This window comes from Elephas maximus, chromosome 2, assembly GCF_024166365.1.
Source record: "Elephas maximus indicus isolate mEleMax1 chromosome 2, mEleMax1 primary haplotype, whole genome shotgun sequence".
Taxonomy (NCBI): domain Eukaryota; kingdom Metazoa; phylum Chordata; class Mammalia; order Proboscidea; family Elephantidae; genus Elephas; species Elephas maximus.
In genome coordinates, this window is record NC_064820.1 from 232,849,706 (window position 1) to 232,863,314 (window position 13,609).

Here is a 13,609-nt window from a genome sequence, read left to right on the forward strand (position 1 = left end):
CCTCCTGATAACACGTCCAAAGTATGTGAGATGTAGTCTCACCATTCTTGCTCCTAAGAGACATTCTGCTTGTACTTCTTCCAAGACAGATTTATTCGTTCTTCTGGCAGTCCATGGTATATTCAATATTCTTCACCGACACTACAATTCAAAGGCATCAATTCTTCTTCGGTCTTCCTTATTTACTGTCCAGCTTTTGCACTGAAAACACCATGGCTTAGTTCAGGCTAACCTTAGTCCTCAAGGTGACATCTTTGCTTTGCAACACTTTAAAGAGGTCCTTTGTGCAGACTTGCCCAATGCAATGTGTCTTTTAATTTCTTGACTGCTGCTTCTGTGGGCGTTGATTGTGGATCCAAGTAAAATGAAATCCTAACAACCTCAATCTTTTTTCCACTTATCATGATGTTGCTTATTGATCCAGTTGTGAGGATTTTTGTTTTCTTTATGTTGAGGCGTAATCCATACTGATGGCTGTGGTCTTTGATTGTCATTAGTAAGTGTTTCAAGTCCTCTTCGCTTTCAGCAAGTATGACTGTGTCATGTGCATAACGCAAGTTGTTAATGAGTCTTCCTCCAATCCTGATGCCCTGTTCTTCTTCATATAGTCCAGCTTCTCAGATTATTTGCTCAGCATACAGATTGAATAGATATGGTGAAAAGATACAACCCTGATGCACACCTTTCCTGACTTTAAACTATGCAGGACCCCCTTGATCTGTCTGAACAACTGCATCTTGATCCATGTACAGATTCCTCTGGAATTAATTAAGTGTTCTGGAATTCCCATTCTCCACAATATTATCCATAATTTATCATGATCCACACAGTGGAATGCATTTGCACAGTCAATAAAACACAGATAAACAGATTTCTGGTATTCTGTGCTTTCAGCCAAGATCCATCTGACATCAGCAATGATATCCCTGGTTCCACATCCTCTTCTGAATTCTGCTTGAACTTCTGGCAGTTCCCTGTCTATGTACACTGCAATTGCTTTTAAATGATCTTCAGCAAAATTTTAGTTGTGTGTGATTTTTTTTTCTTCTTTTAATTGTGTTTTCAGTGAAAGTTTACATTTGAAATTAGTTTCTCATGCAAAAATTTATACACACATTTAATGTGACCCTAGTTACTCTCCCTATAAAGTGACAGCATGCTCCTCTTTTTCACCCTGCATTTCCCACATCCATTCAACCAGTTCCTGTCCCTTTCTGCCTTCTCATCTCCCTTGCGGACAGGAGCTACCCATTTAGTCTCATGTACCTACTTTTTTTTTTTTTTTATCTACTTGAGCTAAGCACACTCTTCATGAGTATCGTTTTATGTCTTCTGGCCCAGTCTAATCTTTGTCTGAAGAGTTGGCTTCCAGAATGGTTTTAGTTTTGGGCTAACGGAAAGTCTGGGGGCCATGTCTTCCAGGGTCTCTCCAGTCACAGTCAGACCATTAAGTCTAGTCTTTTTACTAGAATTTGCGTTCTGCACCCCACTTTTTCCCTGCTCCATCAGGGACTTTCTGTTATGTTCCCTGTTTGGGTGGTCATTGGTGGTAGCCAGGCTCTATCTAGTTCTTCAGGCTAAAGCTGATGGAGTCTCTGGTTTATGTGGCCCTTTCTGTCCCTTGGGCTAATATTTTCCTTGTGTCTTTGGTGTTCTTCATTCTCCTTTGCTCCAGGTGAGTTGGGACCAATTGATGCATCTTAGATAGCTAGCTTTTAAGGCCCCAGATGCCACCCACCAAAGTGGGATGCAGAACATTTCCTTACTACACTTTGTTATTCCAACTGCCCTAGATGTCCCCTGAAACCATGGTCCCCAGACCCCTGCCCCTGCTACTCTGTCCCTTGAAGTGTTTGGTTGTATTCAGGAAACTTCTCAGCTTTTGGTGTAGTTCACTTGTGCTGACTTCTCCTGCATTGTGTGCTGTCCTTCCCTTCACCTAAGATAATTCTTATCTACTATGTTTTTTTTTTTTTTTTATCTAGTTACTGAATAACACTCTTCCTCCCTCTCCACCCTAGTAACCACCAAAGAATGTTTTCTTCTGTGTTTAAACCTTCTCTTGAGTTCTTATAATAGTGGTCTCATACAATATTTGTCCTTTGGTGACCGATTAATTTCACTCAGCATAATGCTTTCCAGATTCATCCACGTTATGAGATGTTTTTCAGATTCATCATTGTTCTTTATCATTGTGTGATATTCCATTGTGTGAATATACCATAATTTGTTTATCCATTCGTCCACTGATGGGCACCTAGGTTGTATCCATTTTTTTGCAGCGGATATGGGTGTGCATACCTCTATTTGTATCACAGCTCTTATTTCTCTAGGAAATATTCCAAGGAGTGAGATTGCTGGGTCATATGGTGGTTCTAGTCATTTTTAATGACCTTTTGCTTGGTAAATTTCCAAAATTTACCATTTTGCATTCCCACCAGCAGTGTGTAAGTCTTGCAGTCTTTCCACAACCTCTCCAACATTTATTATTTTGTGTTTTTTGGATTAATTCTAGCCTTGTGGGGGTGAGATGGTATCTCATTGTAGTTTCGATTTGCATGGCTAATGATCGTGAGCATTTCCTCAAGTATCTGTTAGCTACCTGAATGTCTTATTTAGTGAAGTGCCTGTTCATATCATTTGACCATTTTTTAACTGGGTTATTTGTCTATTTGTTGTTGAGGTTTTGCAGTATCTTGTAGATTTTAGAGATTAGACCCTGACCAGATTTGTTGTAGCCAAAGATTTTTTCCCCAGTCTGTAGGTTGTCTTTTTACTCTTTTGGTGAAGTCTCTTGATGAACATAAGTGTTTGACTTTTAGGAGCTCTCAGTTATCTAGTTTCTCTTTTGGTGTTTGTGCATTGTTAGTTATGGTTTGTATTCTGTTTATGCTATGTATTAGGGCTCCTAGAGTTGTCCCTATTTTTACTCCCATGATCTTTATCGTTTTAGATTTTATATTTAGGTCTTTGAGACATTTTGAATTAGTTTTTGTGCATGGTGTGATGTATGGGTCTTGTTTTGATTTTTTGAAGACAGATATCCAGTTATGCCAGCACCATTGTTAAAGAGACTGTCTTTTCCCCATTTAATGGACTTTGGGCCTTTGTCAAATATCAGCTGCTCATAGATGGATGAATTTATGCCTAGATTCTCAATTCTGTTCCATTGGCCTATGCATCTGTTGTTGTACCAGTACCAGGTTATTGTCACTACCATGGTGGTATAATAGATTCTAAAATCAGGTAGTGTGAGGCCTCCCATTTTCTTCTTCTTCTTCAGTAATGCTTTACTTATGTGGGAACTCTTTCTTTTCCATATGAAGTTGGTGATTTGTTTCTCCATCTCCTTAGAAAATGCTGTTGGAATTTGGATTGGAATTGCATTGTATCTGTTGATTACTTGCGTGTGATACTAATGATATTGCTCAATAATTTCAGCATTCTGTTGGATCACCTTTCTTTGGAATGGGCACAAATATGGATCTCTTCCAGTTGGCTGGCCAGGAAGCTGTCTTTCAAATTTCTTGACACAGATGAGTGAACACTTCCAGCGCTGCACCCGTTTGTGGAAAGTCTGAATTGGTATTCTTTTTTTTTTTTAATTGAACTTTAGATGAAGGTTACAGAACAAACTAGTTTCTCATCAAACAGTACACACATTGTTGTATGACATTGGTTAATAACCCCATGACATGTCAACACTCTCCCTTCTCAGTCCTGGGTTCCCTATTACCAACTTTCCTGTTCCCTCCTGCCTTCCAGTCCCTGCCCCAGGGCTGGTGCACCCCTTTAGTCTTGTTTTGTTTCCATGGGCCTGTTGAATCTGGCTGAAGGGTGAACCACAGGAGTGACCTCATTACTGAGCTGAAAGGGTGTCTGGGGCCATACTCCCAGGGTTTCTCCAGTCTCTGTCAGGCCAGCAAGTCTGTTCTTTCTTTTTCAGTCAGAATTTTGTTCCACATTTTTCTCCAACTCCATCCAGGACCCTCTACTGTGATCCCTGTCAAAGCAGTCAGTGGTGGTAGCCAGGCACCACCTAGTTTTACTGGACTCAGTATGGTGGAGGCTCTGGTAGATGTGGTCCTCTTGTCCTTTGGACTAATCTTTCCCTTGTGTCTTTAGTTTTCTTTAATCTTCCCTGCTTCTGAAGAGGTGAGACCAGTGGAGTGTCCTAGATGGCCGCTCACAGGCTTCCAAGACCCCAGAAGCTACTACTCCCCAAAGTGGAATGTAGATCATTCTCCCTATAAACCCTGTTATGCCAGTTGAGCTAGATGCTCCCTGACACCACGGTTCCCACAGCCCTCAGCCTGCAGTTCTGTTCCTCGGGGAGTTTGGATGTGTCTATGGAGATACCATGGCCTTGCCTTGTAAAGGTTGTGCTGGCTTCCCCAGTATTGTGTGCTGGCTTCCCCAGTATTGTTTACTGTCTTACCCTTTACCAAAGTTACTGCTTATCTTTTTGTTGATTAAGTATTTTTCCATCCCCTCCTCCTCCCTTGTAACCATCCAATATTGTTTCCTTCTGTATGCAAACTTTTTCATGAATTTTTACAGTAGTGGTCACATACAATATTTGTCCTCTTGTGATTGACTTATTTCACTCAGCATAATGTCTTCCAGATGCATTCATGTTATGAGATGCTTTACAGATTCATCTAACTTTTCCTTTTTTCCTCTTACTTTCCTGTGCTGAGTTCCTTTTGTTTGTGGATTTCTTTTGTTTTTATTGAGACTGTTTTTCTTCTTTATTTTGATGAGTAGGTTTGTTAACGTCCTTTTTGTTTACCTTGAAATTTACCCTTATCTTCTTAGGTTTGAACCAAGTCTATTATTATGTGGTATTGCCTTGCCTTCCTCTCCATTAGAAAGTTCTATACCTATACTGTTTATTCCCTCTTTTATTGTTCTGATGTTGTTGTCATTTACAGATTAACCTCTCTGTTTCCCTGTTGCAATTCTTTTGGTTTTGGATAGTCCTTGAGAGTTCATTTCCTAGGTTGGTATCTGGCTGGTACAATCTTGTGTCCTGGATTCAGGTTGTGGTCTGATGCTGTTTTTTCTCACACTGAAGGACTCCCCCTTTAATAATTCTTGTAATTCCCTTAATTTCTGTTTATCTGAAAATGTCCTAATTCCACCATCATATTTGAATGAAAGATTTGCAGGATATTCTTGGTTGGCAATTTTTTTCTTTCAAAGTTTAATATACGTCATCCCATTGCCTTCTTGCCTGCATGGTTTCTGCTGAATAATCAGAGTTTAGTCTTATTGTTTTACCTCTGTATGTGACTTTATCTTTTTTGAGATGCTCGCAGGATTTTTTCTTTGTCTTCAGTTTTAGCGAGTGTGATTATGATAGGCCTTGGTGTTTTTCTTTTAGGGTCTATCCTATGTGGGGTTTGTTAAGCTTCTTGGATAGTCAGCTTTTCATCACTCATGATATTATGGAAGTTTTCTGCCAGCATTTCTTCAATGATCCTCTCTGTGTTTTATGTTTTCTCTCCCTGTTCTGGAAGTCTGATCACTTGTGAATTTTTGCTTTTGATTTTACCCCACATAATTCTCAGGGTTTCCTCATTTTTCTTTGTTCTTTTTTCTGATTTTTTCCTCAGAGTTGTATCCAAGTGTTTGTCTTCAATTTTGCTGATTCTGTCTTCCATCGTTTCAAACCTGCTCCTCAGGCCTTCTATGACACTGTCCATTTCTGAAATCTTGTTTATCTTTTGGATTTCTAATTGTGGTTTTTGTATGATTTCTAGCTGTGAATTTATTTTGGCATTTTGTTCATTCCTTTCCTGAATTGTTCCATTTTTTTGTCTGTATTTTCCATGAATTTGTCTGCCTTTTCCAAAAATTTGTCTAATTTTTCCTCATTTTTGTCTGCTTTTTGCTACAACTCTTGGATTGCTCTGAATATTAGAGATTCGAATTCCCTGTTCGGTAGTTCCAGCACCTTTTCTTCCACTGGAAAGTCATCTGGTGTTTTATTTTGGACACCTACTCCAGTAGGTGTCCTTTTTTTTTTTTAATGTTTTGATATTGTCTGCTATCTTTGGGACATTCAGTAGTTATTTTCTTCATTTCTTGATTGTAGATGTGTTTGTTTTGTCCTGCTTTTTTGTTTTATTTGGTTATGTCTGAGCAGGCGGGCTGTGCGTTCTTTGTTGTTTGCTTGTCTGTAGTCACGATAATTTCCACCTCCTTGTCCAATAGGCAGAGCCAGACATTCAGCTATGGTGCAGAAGGGCAGGTCCTCTGCCAGTTTCTTATTTCATTTGGGGCTTGGCCGAGTTCTCTGTCTCTTTATTTGGCACTTCAGTTCCAGGAATGACATTTCTCTCTGTTTTACTTAGTTTTCTGGGTCTTTGCTGTGGAGGGGCGGTATGGTGCTTTTGTCTATGGTGCCATGTTGGCCAGAAGTTCTCAACTGGTATTCTGTCAATTCCTGGAGCCTTGTTTTTAGTCATTCCCTTCACAGTGCAGCTTGGACTTCTTCCTTCAGTGCCATCGCTTCTTGATCATATGCTACCTCCTGAAATGGTTGAAGGTCAACCAATTCCCTTTGGTACAGTGACTCTGTGTATTCCTTCCATCTTCTTTTGATACTTCCTTTGTCCTTGAGTATTTTGCCCATAGAATCCTTCAGTATTGCAACTCGAGGCTTGAATGTTTTCTTCATTTCTTTCAGCTTGAGAAATGCCAAGCATGTTCTTCCCTTTTGGTTTTCTACATCCAGGTCTTTGTACATTTACTTTATTTTCTCAAGCTTCCCTTTGAAATCATCTGTTCAGCTCTTTTACTTCATCATTTCTTTCATTCACTTTAGCTACTCTACATTCAAGAGTAAGTTGCACAGTCCCCTCTGACATCCATTTTGGTCTCTTCTTTCTTTTCTGTCTTTTTAATGACCTTTTGCTTTCTTCATGTATGATATCCTTGATGTCATTTCAAAACTTGTCTGGTCTTCAGTCATTAGTTCTCAATGCATCAAATTTATTGTTGAGATGGTCTCTAAATTTAGGTGGGATATACTCAAGGTTGTATTTTGGCTCTTATGGATTTGTTCTAATTTTCCATGGCTTCAACTTGTATGTGAACAATTGATGGTTTGTTCCATAGTCAGTCCCTGGACTCAAGCTTTTCCATTATTTCTTTCCACAGATGTAGTCGGTTTGATTCCCATGTATTCCACCTGCTGAGGTTCACATGTGTAGTCCCTGTTTATGTTGTTGAAACAAGGTATTTGCAATGAAGAAGTTGTTGTTGGTCTTCTAATATTCTGTCATGCAGATGTCTGGTGTTGTTTCTATCACCAAGGTCATATTTTTCAACTACTGATCCTTTTTTGTTTCTAACTTTTGCATTCCAATCATCAGTAATTATCAGTGCATCTTGATTGCACGTTTGATCAAAAGATGTTTACCTGTGTTTTACTGACTACACAAAGGCATTTGACTATATGGATCATAAAAAATTTCGGATAGCATAATTAAGAATGGGAGTTCCAGAACACTTACTTGTGCTCATGGAGGACCTTGAAGCACTTACTGATGGACTGCCAGAAGAATGAACAAGTCTGTCTTGGAAGAAATACAGCCAGAATGCTCTTTAGAAGCTAAATGGCAAGGCTTTGTCTCACTTACTTTGGACATCCTATCAGGAGGGACCAGACCCTGGAGAAGGACATCATGCTTAGTAAAGCAAGGGTCATGGAAAAAGAGGAGGACCCTCAAGGAGATGAATTGATACAGTGGCTGCAACAATGGACTCAAACACAGCAAAGATTGTGAGGATGGTACAGGAGTGGGCAGAGTTTCATTCCATTATACAGGTACATGGAGTCACCATGATTTTGAACAGTCTGGATGGCACCTAAGAACAACTACAACAACATGGTAGCTCTATTTTTAGTTTTTTGAGGAACCACCACACTCTTTTCCACAACAGTTGTACCATTTTTCATTTTCAGTAGCAATGGATAAGGGTTCCAATTTCCCCACAGTCTCGGCAATATTTTTGTTGTTGTTGTTATCTTAGCCATCCTAGTGGGAGTAAAATGGTATTTCATTGTGGTTTTGATTTGCATCTGTCTGACGGCTAATGATGTTGAGCATGTTTTCATGCATTTGGTGGCCACTGGAATATCTTCTTTTGTGAAATGTCTATTCAAGTCCTTTGCCCATTTTATGATTGGGTTGTCTTTTTGTTGTGGTTGAAGATTTATGTATATTTTGTTTATCAGATTCTTATCAAATATATGCTTTCTGAAGACATTCTCCTAGGTGACAGAGGTTGTGTTTTCACTTTTTTTGATAAAGCCTTTTGATGAACAGCGGTTTTTATTTTAATGAGGTCCCATTTATTCATCTTGTCTTTTGCTATTTGTGCTTTTGTTACTATATTAGATAATCCACTGTTAAAACTAGGCCTAACAGCACTGCACATGCATTTTTGTCTATGGATTTTATGGTTTTAATTTGCACGTTTAAATCTTTAATCCATTTTGAATTTGTTTTTGTGTATGGTGTGAGGCATAGACCCTGTTTCATTTTTCTGCATGTGGAAATCTAGTTTTTCCAACACCATTTATTGAAGAGATTATTCTTTCCCCATTGAATGTACTTAGCACCTTTGTCAAAATCAGTTGACCAAGGATGTGTGTGTTTATTTCTGAAATTCAATTCTATTCCATTGGTCTATAGGTCTATTGTTATACTAGTACCAGGCTGCTTTGATTACTGTGGCTGTATATGTTTTAAAATCAGGAAGTGTGAGTCCTCCTATCTCTCTTTTTTTCAACGTTGCCTTAGCTATTTGAGGCCTCTTGCCATTCCATATACATTTGAGGACTGTTTTCTCCATTTCTGTAAAGAAACCTGTTGGAATTTTAGCTGGGATTGCATTGAATCTATAGATCGCTTTGGGTAGTATTGACATTATAATTCTATTAAGTCTTCCAACCCAAGAATATGAAGCATCTTTCCATTTATTTAAGTCTTCTTTAATCTCTTTCAGCAGTGTTTTATAGTTTTCATTGTATAAGTCCTTTACACCCCTGGTTATTTTATTCTCTTAGATTCTATTTTAAATGGAATTGTTTCCCTAATTTCCCTTTCAGATTTCTCATTGCTGGTGTATAGAAACACAACTGATTTTTGTTTGTTGACCTTGTACCCTGCAACTTTGCTAAATTCCTCTGTCAGCTCTAGGAGATTTCTTGCAGACTCTTTGGGATTTTCTACGTATAGGATCATATCATTTGCAAATAGAGATAATTTTACTTCTTTTCCAATCTGAATATGTTTTATTTCTTTTTCTTATCTTATTGCCCTGGCTAGGCCTTCTAAAACAATATTGAATACGAAGAAAAAAAAAATTTTTTTTTTTGTGATGAAAATGGGCACACTTGTCTTGTTCCTGATTTCAAGGGGAAACTGTCTTTACTAAGTATAATATTGGCTGTTGACTTTTCATATATGCGCTGAATCATATTGAGGAATTTCCCTTCTATTCTAATCTTCTTTAGGGTTTTCATCAAGAAAGGGTATTGGATTTTATCAAATGCTTTTTCCGCATCCATAGAAATGATCATGTGGTTCTTTTCCTTTGTTCTATTGATGTGGCATATTATTTTGATTGGTTTTCTAATGTTGAACCATCCCTGCATCCCTGGAGTAAATCCCACTTGGTTATGATGTATGACTCTTAATATGCTGTTGGATTCTGTTTGCTAGTATTTTGTTGAGGATTTTTGCATCTGTATTCATGAGAGATATTGGCCTGTAGTTTTCTTTTCTTGTGGTGTCTTTGTCTGCTTTTGGTATCAGGCTTATGTCTGCTTCACAGAATGAATTAGGGAGTATTCTTTCCTTCTCTATATTTTGGAAGAGTTTAAACAGTATTGGTATCATTTCTCCTCTAAATGTGTGGTAGAATTTCTCAGTGAAGCCATCTGGTCCAGGAATTTTTTTTTGTTGGGAGGTTTTTGATCACTGATTCGATCTCTTCGCTTGTTATGAGTGTGTTGAGACTTTCTATTTCCTCTTGGATCAGTTTGGGTAGGTTGTGTGCTTCTAAGAATTTGTCCATTTCATCCAATTTGTTGTCATAATTCTCTTTACTTCTATTGGGTCAGTTGTAATGTCCTTTCCATCATTTTGGTTGTTTGCCTCTTTTCTCTTCTTTGTTGGTCTAGCTAAAGGTTTGTCAATTCTATTGATCATTTCAAAGAACCACCTTCTGGTTTTATTGATTTTCTCTATTGTTTTTCTGTTCAGATGCTATTGTAAAAGGAATCATTCTCTTAAGTTTCTTTTTGGATTGTTAGTTGCTGGTGTATGGAAACACAATTGATGTATGTGTGTAGATCTTACATCCTGCAATTTTGCTGAATTTGATTAGCTGTAATAACTTTGTTGTGGTTTCTTTGAGATCTGCAAATAAAGATAGTTTTACATCTTTCTTTCAAATTTGTTTCTTTTTCTTGCTTAGTTGCTCTGGGTAGAACTTCGAGTACAATGTTGAACAGCAGTGATGAAAGTAGGCGTTCTTGTCATTTCTTGATCTTTGCAAGAAAACCTTCTGTCTTTCATCATTGATTATGCTGTTAGTTGTGGTTTTTCATAAAGCCTTTTATCATGCTGAGATTTTTTCTTCTATTCTTAGTTTGCTGAGTTTTTATCACTTGTTATGATTTTGTCACTTGTTGGATTTTGTCAAACACTGTTTTCTGCATCAATCGACATGATCATGTGGCTCTTTTCCTTTGTTCTATTAGCATGGTGTATTCCACTCATTGATTTTCTTATATTAAATCACCTTGAATTCCTGGGATAAATTCTACCTAGTCATGCAGATTGATTCAGTCGTCTAGTATTTTGCTGATAATTTTTACTCCATATTTATAAGGGATTTTGGTCTGCAATTTTCTTTTCTTAGGTGTCTTTATCTGGGTTTGTTATCGGTAATTCTGTCCTTATACAATGAGTTCGGAAGTGTTCTCTTCTTATTTTTTTTGCAAGAGTTTGAGGACAATTGGGGTTATTCTTGTTTAAATGCTTGGTAGAATTCACCAGCGAAGCTATCTGGTCTTGGATTTCTTTTTTTTTGTACAAAAGTTTTTGGTTACTGATTCTTTTGTTAGAGACCTGTTGAGGTTTCTATTTCTTCTTAAGTTAGCATAGGTAATTTGCATGCTTCTAGGAATTAGTCCATTTTATCTAGGTTATCTAATTTGTTAGTGTAAAACTACTTTTAGCATTTTTTTTTTCTTTTTTACAATTCTTATTTCTGTAAGGGCAGTAGTAATGTCCCCATTTTTCATTTCTTATTTTAGCAATTTGAACCCTCTCTTTTTCTTTTAGTAATTCTAGCTAAAGGTGTATCAACTCTGATAATCTTTTCAAAAGATCAACTTTTTGATTCATTGATTTTTTTCTTTATTCTCTATTACATTTATCTCTGTTCTAATCTCTGTTATTTCATTACTTTTGGCAGCCTTGGGCTTCGTTTGGTCTTCTTTTTTTAGTTCAAGATGTAAAGTTAGGTTATTGATTTGTTATCTTTCTTCTTTTTTAATATAGGCATTTTCCATTATAAATCTCCTTCTGATCCCTGCCTTCACTGTGTCCCATAAGTTGTGGTATATCATGCATCCATTTTCACTCAACTCAAAGTATATTCTGACTTCTCTCTTGATATTTTCTTTGGCACACTGGTTGTTTAATAGTATGTTGTTTAATTTCCACATATTTATGTATTTTCCACTGCCGCCACTAATTCCATTAGATGGTCGAGCCACTTAGCCTAGCCAGGAATGGGGAGGGTCACATGCAGTAGAAAACCAAAGCTTTCCTACCACTTAAAAGTCACCTTTTTTGGTTTGTTTTGATTCAGTGCTTGCTTAGTTGCTGCAACCCTCCAACTGCTTTCCGGAGTTCTTACAAAGTTGGGCCTACAAATTTCTGGTTGTTTTCCTTGGTAATTATGTGCGGGGACAGAAGTGTGACACTGCTCACATCGCCATCTTCCAGGAAGTCCCTTATTGCTTTGTTTTATTTATTTATCGTGGTGACGAAATATGCAACAAAACAGCCAGTTCAACAATTTCTACATGTAGACATTCAATCAGTGTCAATCACTGACACTGATTACATGCTTTATGCCATACAATCTTTATCACTATCCTTTTCCAAATTATTCTACTACCATTAACATAAACTAAATGCCCCCTAAACATAAACTCTGTTTCTCTCCTTCTCATCCCTGAAAGCCTCTAATAATTTTTGGTTTCTTTATATTTGCTTATTTTATACAAGTTAGCTCATGCGGTGTTTGTGACTGACTTATTTTGCTTAGCATAATATTTTCAAGGTTCAACCATGTTGTGGTGTGTATCAAGACTTCATTTCTCTTTATGACTGAGTAATATTCATATATATGCATATGGATATATAATATTTTGTTTACCCATTCTTCTGTTGGTGGACATTTCAGTTGTTTCCACATTTTAACTATTGCAAATAGTGCTGAAATGAACATTGTTGTACAGGTTTCTGTTCGTGCTCCTGCTTTCACTTCTTCTGGGTATACACCTAGAATTGAGATTGCTGTGTCACACGCTAGTTCTATGTTCAACTTTTTGAGGAACTGCCAAACTGTTTTCCACAGCAGCCGTACCATTTTACCAGTAATGGAGGAGATTTCCAGCCTCTCCACAACCTCAATACCTGTTCTTTTCCATTTTTCTGGTCATTGCCATTCTAATAAGGGTGAGGTGGTATCTCATAGTCATTTTGATTTTCATCTATCTAATGGCTAATAACATTGAGCATTTTTCCAGTTGCTTTTTGGCCATTTGAATATCCTCTTTGGTGAAATGTCTGTTCACGTCTTTTGAGCATTTTTTGATTGGGCTGTAGGCGCATGGATATTATTCTATCACTGACAGCTTTGTACTTCAGCATAGATCTCAAAATGTTCTTTTAGACAATTAATTCAACACTATTTCTCTTCAAGTTGTCATTCCCGGCATAGGAGACCATATGATTGTACAATTCAAAATGGCCAATACCAGTTCATTTCAGCTCACTAATGCCTCAGATATCAATGTTTACGCATTTTATTTCATTTTTGACAATTTCCATTTTTTCTAGATTCATACATAGTACATTCCACATTCCAATTATTAAAGGATGTTTGCAGCTGTTTCTTCTCATTATGAGTTGTGCCATACCAGCAAATGAAGGTCCCAAAAGCTTGACTCCATCTATTTCGTTAAGGTCAATTCTACATTGAGGAGACAGCTCTTCCCCAGTTGTGTTTTGAGTGCCTTCCAACCTGAGGGACTCATCTTTGGGTACTATATCAGGTGATGTTCCACTGTTACTCATAAAGTTTTCACTAGCTAATTCTTTTCAGAAGTACACTGCCAGATCCTTCTTCCTATTCTGTCTTAGTCTGGAAGCTCAGCTGAAACCTGTCTGCCATGGGTGACCCTACTGGTATTTGAATATCAGTGGCATAACCTCCAGCATCACAGCAACATGCAAGCCCCCACAGTATGACAAACTGATGGATGTGTGGGGACAGCAACAACAAATAG